At 36.4% G+C, this 12,482-nt stretch overlaps 1 long non-coding RNA gene across 1 annotated transcript in view; it reads right to left on the bottom strand.

Moving 5' to 3' along the window:
- Positions 2,435-12,482, bottom strand: part of LOC110401704 — an 89,667-nt gene continuing 79,619 nt past the window's right edge. The window contains exons 5-6 of the long non-coding RNA XR_002440546.1: positions 4,779-4,857; positions 2,435-3,656 (exon numbers count right to left, since the gene is read on the bottom strand). This is a non-coding gene — a long non-coding RNA (uncharacterized LOC110401704). The remainder of the gene's footprint in view (positions 3,657-4,778; positions 4,858-12,482) is intronic.

Here is a 12,482-nt window from a genome sequence, read left to right as displayed (position 1 = left end):
ATTAAACTAATAGGTTAAGACAAGGACAGTTTAATAAGACAGAAAAGGTAGAGAAATTAATAATAATACATACAAAATGATTGATGCACAACACTGGCCGGTGACCAATGCTGAGCCAGTATCTGAGCACTGCATGCTCTCCTCACCTCCTCCCTCTGGTCAACTCACCCAGCTGTATTGTGCTACATGACACTATACATTATGAAATATCCCTTTGGCCAGTTTGGGTCAGTTGTCCTGCCTCTGTCCCCCCCCAGCACCTTGTGCACCACCACCTGGCAGGGCAACATGAGAAGTGGAAAAGCCCATCATTTAGTGTGAGCACTTCTCTGCAAAAACTAAAACATCAGTGTTTTATCAACATTATTCTTATCCTAAATCTAAAACACAGCATCAAAGCTGCTACAAGGAAGAAAATTAATTCTACCCTAGCTGAAATCAGCAAAGTTACCAAAGAAATAGCAGTACAAAGAAGGATACTGCATGGAATACACAAATTCATAGTTGAAATTTCCATTACATGTCATTTTAAGAGAATTTACTTTTACAGTGGCTTGACAGTGAGACAACAAACAACAACAGTCCTGCTGGGATGGCACTTAGCATACATATTCTTCAAGAGAACAACCACTTTACCACTTTGCTTCTTCAGTCCTCATGCTGTCAGTACTTCTTATAGAACTAATGGGTAAAAAACTGTGATCTTCTGTTTCAAAGAAGGTATCAATAAAACTTTTTCATCCTCTCTTCCAACTTACTATACATTTATCTGTATACCAATCTCATTTCAAGGGCTTTAGTTAGACAAGGGTTTTCATGAGAAAAAAATGGAATTTCAACTAATTTATCAAGTAACGTCTCAGAAGGAACAACTAACTCTGAAGAGCCATTGGCAACCTTATTTAAAATCTTTCATTTGGGAAGAAAAACATAAACAAAGTTTGCATTGATTCAATGTGCTAAAAAAGATGTGCTAACAATTTCCTTCAGAATAAGTTAATCTTTACTTCTCCAAAAACATGTATGGATATGATGTATTTTTGGACTTGAATGTAAGATGATGTGGATGATTCTATATATATTTATTAAGGAAGACAAATATGACCTTCTTCAAGTGGGTTGAAACTGAAAGTTACATAAAACAAACAATTTCCAGAGCATTTAGTTCCAGGTATGCATAACTTCCCCAGCCATGAAAGTAATGCCTCCTATTTATTCTCATGGAAACTACAAGAGACACAAAGAGCACAACAACACTATTTGATAGAGCAAACTCTCTGCTACAAAATGCTGTTTTTCAACATGGTCACAACTATTAACTGCATATTTATATGGAAAAGATTGTTGTCTGCTCCTCTGAACATCAAACATGCTTAAGGAAAACAGCAACAAAGGCAGATTATTTTCTGTCAGAAATTCTGCTAGAATTTCTAGAACAATTACTGCACTTTGTATTTTTACAGCTCTTTGAGTTGTGAAGTGAGTTTTTGGACTGTCATTGCTACCAAGTTGGACTGAGCTATCTCTGGTATATCAGCAATCCAATTAACACCTATGTCATTTACTTTGGGGAACAAGGAAAAAAAAAATCCACTTAGCTGAAATAATGTAACCCCCTATGATGTATACTTCTGAAGGTTCTGGACAAATCGTGATGGGTTAGAGTCCCTACAAAAATCTTTTTGTTCTTCATTTTCCCTTCAAAGGGAAAAGCATGTTGCACAAAATAAATCTCTAAAAACAATTGCTGCACCATGTCTTCGGCTAAAACACATACCCTGAAGCAATCAATATTTCCTCCATTATTTCAGAAAGTAAATATCATTTTGGAACCCATTTTGTATCAAGAAATGCAAATTTTATCTCTAAATCACAAGTAATCCTTCCCATCTTTATTTCATGATAGTACTTCATACTATTTGGACTTTTGCTGAAGATTAGGAAAGCTGAATCAGAAAAAATGGTTTAAAAAAAAAAAAGTGCTCTAGGAAGTAGCATACATTCTCTGTCTTTAGAAAGAAGACAAGATTTTTATGGTTTGGAAGGCATATTTTCTCACATTACCTAACGTGATATAAGGCTGTAAATGTCCTTCTTGAAAAGTATGAAAAAATACTCATTTTCAAGTGAGACAAATTTAACAACACACAGCAAATATACTTAGCAAGAGCTGGCTAAATAGAGCTTAACAGGAATATGTCTTTCTGAAAATCAGTTTGGCATCTGGAGTCTGATTTTCTGTCTTGCCTTCCCTACATGTTCTTGAACCAGTTTTAGGAGAAATAACCACAGGAACAACACTGGCAACGTATTGGAAAGGTGCTGGTTACAGATGGTATAAAGAACACCATCTTGTTGAAAATCCATAAAGACTCAAAGCAACAGACAAAAAGAATGGGATACAAAAATAGCTCAGAAATTGTAAGAGCTTAGTAGTTTTATTTCCAGAGTTAAACAATACACTTGAAATTTAAAGACTGAAATTGCTAAAACATTCACATTCCTAGCAGTGCAGACACAAAGTTAAGTAATTTTTGCTTTAAGCCACACTAGAGTCAATGGCTTCAACAGGACAGTATTATATCTTCCACTTTAATTATGTTTCAGCTTTGCACTGTCAAATTTCTATGTTGCTCTTGATAACGGTAAAGTCTATGTTCCTGAAAAGTAATTACATACGGGTATTATTTTTTTAAAAAAGAAAGATGAAATTTACTGGAACACAAAATCTAACCTACAGGAGGGTCCAGAATTGACCATCTCTCCATATAGCAGAGGTCTCCTCACAAGTACACCCATTAAAAACATTCATTATCTGCACATGGTATAGTCTTCACAGAGGTGTTTAGATGCTGATACAAAAGTGAAATGAATGAAGGTTGTGGGAATCAGTGTGTAGGTGTGCAATAGCTGGGCTGCTGAAAGTTGAGCGTGACTGATGTGCAGATAGCAGGCTATGTGTGGAGAATGATAAACATGGTGGGAGAAAATATTAGTGCACATATGAAAGGGAACTTGCTATAAATTGTCTGAATTTGCAGCACGCCCCCTCTCTCAAGGTTATCTCCCCCTTCTTCTCCCCATATTTGATTACGCTTGACAGCGTGATGAGCACTGCAGCCAGATGAGATATTTATTTTGTTGAACCATCCCAGAGGACTAAGACAGAATAATCCCCTAGCCAAGGTACAATTTAGATCTTCAGGATACAAGCCGGGCATTTTTATTTCTTGTTTAAAAATGCAGTTTCAGAACAGCTGAGGTCATTTTTAGACTGAGGTCAAATTCAGCAAATAGCTTTAGTCAGATCTTAAACTTTTAAAGGATGATTTTATATTTTGTCCAAAAGTCTTGCTGCACCAAAGAAAGCTATTTGCAGGACTAATTCTTCATTACACTCCTGTTCCTAACAATCAGTGCTAGGCACAAGGAGCAGATGAGTTTCCCCATGACCATCCGAGAGACCTGCACAAGAACTACAGGCCAAGCAGAAGCCCTGGCTTCTGAGTTGTTGTCCTTCTTGCCTCAGGGGAGATCCTGTGGCTTCTTGTTCCCCCAAGGAGCTCTGGTTCAGGTAGGCTTCCTCTGTATGTCTTGAGTTAATACGGGAACTTCAGTGCCTGCTTTCTTTCTCTCTCTCTGTTAAATTCTGGGAGCTGTGAAGTTTTACATTCATTAGACTGTCAGAGAAGGTTTTTGAAGACCATTATCAAACTCCTTCAGTAATGTCATGGTTGAGGAACAGAAAATGCTCCCCACATGCAAGGGCTGAGTAAGATTCCTCCTCCAAACTCCTTGCTTATATCAATCACTGCATGAAAGGAGGATGAGCAAGATCCATTAAAGACATTAAATTCATCATAAGGATCGGTCATTTTAATGAAAAAACTATATTTAAACACAAATGACCATTCCACTTAACCATTTGTAACATTTTTCCCTTGATATAGCGAAGATTTAAAAAGAAACATTTCTAAGACCTGAACATCACAACTGAAAGCATATAAAGTGTTCCTGAAAATAGTGCTATGAAAATAAGCATACCATAAATTAAGCATACCTTTGAAACCATGAGGTACCACTCAGACTCATTATCAGTAGCCTTACTGTGACCTTGCTCTTAGCAATAACTCAGTGTGAATAAGTAAATGAAAAAGGGAACATTAAAAATCAAAATACATGCACGTGTGTACATTTACACTTAACAAACTTACTAAAAGCATCAAATTCTGAAGAATTTATGACATTCCATAGCAATTTGAGAGAGAACTATTGCCTTTCTTAAAGAGAGATGTTTCATTTTGAATTACATAATTTTCTAACTTCTTAACGCTGGCTAACTTATATTTAGATTTGAGCCAGCTACAGTACTTATAGGGACTTAAAACATGACACTGCAAAAAGGTGACACTGAAAGAAGGTGACACTAAAAAGCATTTAGTTTTCCAAACCTTCTATTATCTGTCAAATATGATGACTTCCTTCACATGTGTTACTTGAAATCACCTGTAGATGCCTCCTTCTTTTTTTCACAATTAGGCAGTTTTTGAAGCTACCCAAAAGTACTTCTGTGAGAGTCCCCACTATTCACTAGTGATATTCAATCAAGTTGGAATGTACTGAGATGTTAATCCTTCTGTGTGGGGAAAGCAAAATTGCATGATATCTTTATGTTACCCAGAATTTAACTTAAACAACAAATGACCAGCTGAACAACTGCATCAGTATTGCCCTAGAGTTTTGTTTTAACCTTTTGCAGCATCAACTTTTATAATTACCTGCGTCATTGCATCAGTTTTCTCACCCTTCTATGACCTGGTCCCCTCACTTTGAGGTTTAAAATACCCAGTTCAAACCCTGTAAAAAGGCAAGACCAAATATTCCAGTCACATTGCTACTGAAATTCAAAGTTGAGCCTTGACTGTACTTTCTTATTCTACTGCTTCTGAGGTTATTGTTAGCAATTATTTTACTGTGAGAAGAGGGAGGTGGAGGAAAAAAAAAAATGAGAAGGAATGAGTGGTTAGATAGCTGTGTTCTGCAAGATATACTTAGAATCAATCATATTACAGTTTTCTTAGCCAGGCTAGTGATCATAAATTTTCTATCTTTTCTCAAGCTCAGTGGCTGTGCCAGCCATTCATTCTGAAATGCTTCATGTTTCCTTTTACAGGAATTAACAATAGGATTATGGATTCAGGAAAAAGCTCTGCTCAAGGAGGGGCAGGGAGTGAAAAAAGTCTTGTTTGGTACAGCACTGCATAGTGTGTAGAAAGAAAAGCATGCCAAGAATCTGGAGAAATGGAAAAGGACATAGAAGGAAAGCGTTTATTTGTAGTTCATAGCAAAAGTTTAGTTCAAATAGACAAAACTTTTTCCTATTCTTGTATTTCTTCCTTTTCTCCGTTTTCCCTTTTGCAAGGGAACTGGAATTGTAATTTCAGTGGTCCAATTTGGAAATCACTACTAACACCTGGAAAAGTATTTTTACATGGAGGAAGAGCCAAAGCAAAAGGGAAGATGCACACAGAACCGGACAATAATTTTTTCCTTTGACCTCTCAGCTGTAAATATGGTGATGGCTAAAGCACTAGCTACAAATGAAGTCATGTCAGAAATTTGGAAAAAATCACCATTTCTCAGAAGAAAAACAGTGTTCTTCCTCACTTGTCCATATGTGTCATTAAGGACCTGGTGTATGATATCTGCCCATTTGTATTTGAATCTCATCAGTCTTTCTAATGGGGAGAATTTGCAAGTCAAAAGATTTTATCATGGAACTATGCTGGGAACACAAACAGGAATAAGGTTAGCGTACTGGGGTTACAGTAACAATTTTACTGAAGAAGCCATCAGAAGTCATGAGCTTCAAACTTTGGATTGACATCTGTATCTTGCAGCTGGATTTCACAGCTTCTGCTTTGAAACTTAGTTCCTTTTGAGATTAGAGATCTATTTTTCTGCCAGCGTGAAGGTGCTACTGTTCAGAGTTGTCCCATAGGGTTCTGGGAAAAATGACCTCCTTGAACATCCATGTGCTTGCACATTGTTCAATGTTCAAAACTCAATGGGAGCAATAAACACAAAATCTCCTGACAGATTATGAGGAGCAGCTAACTGTAAGGGGAATCTCCTGAGCTTAACCATTCCATTTGCATGTAGGAACTCAATAGCAATAACATAGTAAAACTGAAGTTATCCTTCCTCTTTCTGCCTTAAAGCATCCTTGGGCAAAAGACCTTTTAGAGTACAATGTTTCTAAGTGCAGTTTAAATTTAAAGAATATCTTATTTTCTGCAAACCAATACTGCAGATATAACTGACTGCTGGACTATGATGTGCATAGCTGTAGTATTTACACAGACAGAATTCTAACAAAACATTCACATAATTTAAATGATGACATCACTAAAATTCCAGAAATACATATGGTTTTAAATATATGGGTACATGGGGATGATTTTATTACCATAATTCCATGCCCTTATAATTGCAGTGGTTTGTGCACACTCAAAAATAAGGGGATGGTTTATTTTTTTACTCCCAGAATGTCAAAGGGAAAATACAATACTTCATTTTCTCACATTTTTTGATCTGATGCTCCTTTCTGACTGGAGCTCTAGAACTCTCATACAGTGACCAATTAGAGCCTAGGAGAGCTGCTGGTACTGCACTGTGGTGTTAATTCCAGCCTTTTGGAGGAATTCAATGGATGTTTCTTCTGAAAGATCTGGCTTTACCCGATCATCTGCTTATATTCAACAATACTGACTCAATCACTTTCAATTTCAAGAACACATGACTAACAAATCATTTCCTACATTTGTGTCATACCATCATCCTCCTTGATGCTGTTAAAGTTTGTGACTATACAGAAAGGCACTAGTAAGTGGAATGACCCCTTGATACGTTGTAGAGAAATTGCTTGACTATGCTCTGCAAGTGTGTGCTCTCATAGCAACACAGACAGCATATCATTCTCTGCTGGCTTCATTAAAAAGAAAACGATCCTGTCTTTCAGTTAAAAAAAAAAAAAAAAAGAAAAGCTGTAACTGTTGAAGCAGCATGCACCTAATAAGCTACTTCTAAATCTGGCTCCATCATTTCAGCCTGTGGACTAGCAGAACAGAGCTTGCAGAATCCTTCTCAAGTAAGTACTGTTTTCTCCTAGCAGAATGTCTGTTGTTTTGTTGTTGTTCTTTTCATTATTATTATTATTTAAGATGTATAACAGGTAGCAAAGGAATTTTCAGCATGAAATTAATAGTGCTGCAATATGGCAATTGAATGACTGCCTTAAATATGAATTAACATGCTCTGTGGTTTCATTTGGCAGACATTACTGTCTTTAAAAGGAAATATTTAATACATTAAGGTAGAAGGCAGCAAATTATATGTGGATGAAGATTCTAGCTGCAGTGCTAGAAATCTAGTGAAATTATTTATAATGATGATAAGTTTTTAAAAATGAGTTATGCCTCTTTTATTTGCATAATCCACATCATCCACATCATGGAACATGACTATTTGATCTCATCAGGATGGGAACATGTATCCTGAATATGCTACTGCCCATTAAGAATTAAAATAGCAAAATCATTTCTATCTTCAAGAAAGGAAAAGGTCATGTAACAGAGTTATTAGTAAAAGTAAAGCTAATATGTAGACATGAAATCTACTTCAGGTTTGTATTAAATCCTGAAGGAAAATATTTGTAATGGATGATTTGTATAATTCTACAGTGTTAATCCATCATTGTTAAACTCAACAGAGTATAAATAAAATTATTCTTTGCATGAGAAACAACATACATGAATGTCATTTGCCAAAACACACAGCACATACTGTATCATGTTTTCTGCAAGAGTTTTTAAACAGCTCTGATGAACATGTCTCTTCAATCTAACAAAATGGGGTGGGGCTATGGGAGCTAAAGGGTAAAAAAAAAGAAATAGCAAGCTTTTCTTCATGTATGAATTGCAACTGTTGCAGTTGAAAGGAGTTAGGAACAGGCAACCCATGAGTCTCCCTTTACAGTTAGTGTGCAAACACACACATACCCATATGCACACAAATGTCTTTTCCCATTTACTTTTAGCTGCCTATCACCAGTCCCCATGACATACAACTCTGATTACAAACACACAGGTGCACAGCACTTGGCAAAAATAGCTGCATCTGAGACATTACAGCTCTGGTACTAATATCTTAGAAGCTTTCAAGACAGACATGTCCTATACCTCCAAATAATATTATTTGCCATCATATTTATTGTAGGAGAAAATAAGCTGCATAAAATCAAATTGCTTAATTAACTTCCACAGAAATCTCCCTAAATACTTACCTCCCATTCAAGTTATCCATCTCCCAACATCCCATGACAAGAATTCAAGAAATTACCATTCATTTCTCCTAGCTATTTTCAAATTATTCATAACAACACATTTTAAAGCATAGTGCCAAACCAACTAATTTATACGCAGCAAAGCTTTTCTTTTAAGCAAACTTTTCCAGGACATATTGAGGCATGGAACTGGAACAACCATTACCTTATTTCCTGTATAACAGAAATAGAAAGTCTTTGGCTGATTATGCATACAGAAAGATAAAGAATGAAAGTAGAAATAACAAAATTACTGCATTACAGTTATGGTGAACAATAATACATACCTCCTTTGCAAGCAACACTAAGCTTCCTAGGGCCAACTCTGAGCAGACTAATAAATTAGAATAAAGGGATGGTCAAGCCTGACATGCCACAGCCCTTCCCAAAGTTATTGCAAAATCTCAGAATGGCTTTAACATAGCCAGCAAGTAGTAAAACATAGTACCTTCCTAACAAGACCGAGAGACATTGGTGGGAAGTAACTCTGCTAACAAGCTTTGATCCATGCGTATTGGTATCCAGCCAAAAGAAGAAGTCCTCATTGGTAACTGTTTCATAGACAGGTGGGGAGGGTAAGGAGAGGGAAGAGGACTGTATTTGTGAGGCCTCCAGGGGGAAACGGTGTCTTGGTGATGAAGGAGAAAGCATTACCTAGATGAAAGGCTCATTTCTTCCTTACACTTTGTGATTATCTAATTTGCCAAAGGAACGATTGTAATGAAATCCCACAAATCTACTACAGATAAACTGTTCTTATGAGAGTCAAAACCTTCAGAGATTTCAGCTAGTACAAAAAAACTTTTAAGTTTTTTCAGTGTACACTTGAACAATTCAGTCTATCACAGAATTACTAAATCAAATAAGCTAAAGGGGCAGGAAAATAAAAAATAAAATATATAGCATCTCTTTTGGTTTATAAATTTGACAATTTTCATTCCAGTCTCAAACTTTCCTCTGTGTTTAACCTTAACTAGTACAATTCCATATTCCTGCAGATGTAATAAAGATGTTGAGGAAAATTATTCTGTGAAGATCTCTAAAATAATTCCAGGAAGCATCACTAGGGTGGATTTTGGGTTCCTTGAATTCACCAGTATGGCTACAGTGACATAATGATCTTGCAGAGTGTGGATCAAGTGTTAACCCACTTTGCATCAGACTAGGAATGGATTTAAAAGAAAACAAATTGTTATAGAATATATTATTATTTTGAAATTAAAGCAAAATTCAGGGGATGGGAAATACTTTCATTCTACTTGCCAAAAAAAGGAAAAAATATTTTTATCCCAAGACTGATTTTGCATGAGAAAAGGCTTCCATTCTTCCATTCAGTTTTCATCTCTATTCTCTTAAATATTCTTATGTCATTTCCCTCTCTTTTGCTAAATAATAATAATAATATTAAAGCAATATAGGGACTGGGAAAGAGTAAGAGAAAAGTGAGAGCAAAATAAGAAAAAAAAATGCCTAATTTGAAAGCAACATGATAGATGGACAGGTTTAAGAACAGAGTAAGAGAATTTGACACTTTCCTAAAAACAAGGACGTGCAAGGAACAGCAGAAGAAACTAAGACTCCTCATCTGTGTATTCTCAAAAGGATCGATTATTTTGCTGCCTGTTTTCACCAAATGTCTACAAAGTGTACTGGAGACAGACTCAAATGCTAGTGTAATGCAGATGACATAGAGCTCTACCCATCCTACAGCACGGCTACAAAGAAGGCACAACGTGTGAAGAGCTCATGGAGCAGCTGGCTAAAGCACAAGCTGCACAAGAAAGAGGAGATGTTGGCAGAGGACAGAAAGCATTTTGAGGACTCATTCACAGTCCAGGTATGGAGCCTAAGCATTAATCTGATAAATAAATTGTTATTCACAGCTGTTATTATTTTCAATTATCTCCATCTCTCTTGGCTGAAGACAACAATGTATCCTGCAGGTGATAACACAGGCTTTTAGTGCTTAGAAGTGCCAACAAGGAGAAAATGCTATTGTGTATATGCTCTGAAGCTCAGCCTAGCTAGACCACAAATCTATGCTATAGATCAGTCTCCATATCATTTTCAAAGCAGTCCGTTGTCTGAACTGTGGATAAATAAAAGATCACTTAAAACACTTGAAAAAAGATCACAGTCTGCAACTTCACTTCACTGGCTTTTCTCAGCAGGAGTAGAATTTCTCTTCATGGGAGATTGAAAGGGAAAAAGTCCCATGAGAATTGAGGGCAGCAAAATGTCTTATCATCTAATGTTGCGAATCTCTGGTATATTTCTTTGAGCAGCTTCAAAAATATACATAACATGTCCACTGTGCACTTTTCTTATGTTAGGGATCAAATGACACAACAGCCTACAGCTTAAAACTGATATTTATGAAAGAGCAATGAAAGATGCTTAGGTAGTATGACACTGAGCATATCAACAAGACCTGTGTGGAATGAAAAGTCTTTTTTCTCCAGTGGTACTGACACAAAAATAACTAAAAAATTAGTTTATTGAAACATTTTGTGCTTGCATTTTTCCCTCCTTTAATTTTAATTAATTTTTAAGATATAAATAGAGCTTGCATGTGAAAAATGTGGCTGGCTCTGGTCTTACTGCAGCTGGAATATTTGTCAGAGAACAGTGACTCCATTTTCAGGGTGGTGTAGGAGCAACGCTAAAAACGTCTCTCCTCTAAGGTTCAACATTTCTTACAGGTTTAGCAAAGCTCTGCCTTGCATGCAGCTATAAATTAAGTGGATTAGACTTGTGACTCCGTGCCAGCAAGATGGCATACATATTTGTTGCATTGCCTTTGGTCACTCTGTAGTTGTGAGAGAGATAAATGTTTGCCTTAGCCTGGCAAAGAGTTAGATTAATGGGAATTTAGAGGAAATCAGATCCTTTAGATCTTTAGATTTAGATTGGAGGTTGAAAGCAGAGACTACCCGCAATGCAGATTTCGGCATAGAAGCACAAATATCTCAAATATCTGTAAGCCACTACAGTATCTTTTCTAACTCTTTTCATGCCACCAAAAGCTACCATATTCTAAAGAATTCAGACTTCTTTTGTGCTACGGAGGAAGAAGAAAAAACCGCTCTCCAAAAAGCAATCCAGCGAGAGATTAACACCTGTAATATTTAAGGCAATACGTTTAATTGTAAAGCAGAAAGGTCAAATAAAATGATCCAAAATGAACTGCACAGAACTGCATTAAGTGCAGAGTAGTGGATAAGATTTGATAAAATTTTCATTAAAGGCAGGAGGGAAGAGTATATCTGAGCAAGAATGGACACCAGACGGGCTGGGATATAGCTATTTTGGGAGCAGAGTGTCTGAAGGACATATGCATCCTTAGGGCAAACAGAACTTTTAAATGAACTGTGCTTCCTACCAGCTCCAGCGGGTGTGGTCCTGGTGCTTAGGCAATATTTTGGAGCAGCTAAAGGCTGGCTGAGAACTCACAGCAACATGATTTGCAATAAATGCCCTCTACTGTAAAGAGAAAACTCATCCTTTCTCACAATAAGAAACGCACAGAAAAAGATATAATTATAGATCCAAATTCCTGGAGTCTACCCACTGATGACAAAACTTCCTGGAAACAGCCTTAATTTGAATTAATATAAACGCCAATATTCTGTTTAAAATCAGATTTATGCTCTATTTTTAATTAATAACCTACCATTTTCCTATGAATCTTAGTATGTAGAAAGCCTACTGACTTATTTTTTTAATGCAGATCATTTGCTGAATATCTTATTATTAGTGTCTCAAAATGCACAATTTTAGGTATACAAAAACTTTGCACACTTCTTTAGTACTAGAATTGTTGAATGTCTGCTTTGATCCAAAAGTGAGCGTATCTTCCAGAGCTCTACACAAAGACACTTCCTGTTGTCATAACAACCTACTGCAGCTTTTTTGCTACATGGAAATCTTGTATTTACTTTTGAGACCATTAGCAAAAAAAAAAAAAAAAAACTACTCCAAAAGTTTTGAAGCAGTGATAGCATTAAAAAAGATAGGGGAATGATGATATATATACATATGTGTACATATACACATTGCCACAAAACTCAGATCTCAATTTGCAATCTTCAGAGAGCAG

This window comes from Numida meleagris, chromosome 6, assembly GCF_002078875.1.
Source record: "Numida meleagris isolate 19003 breed g44 Domestic line chromosome 6, NumMel1.0, whole genome shotgun sequence".
Classification (NCBI taxonomy): Eukaryota; Metazoa; Chordata; class Aves; order Galliformes; family Numididae; genus Numida; species Numida meleagris.
Note: the sequence above shows the minus strand (reverse complement) of the source record. Positions and strands in the feature narration are given on the sequence as shown.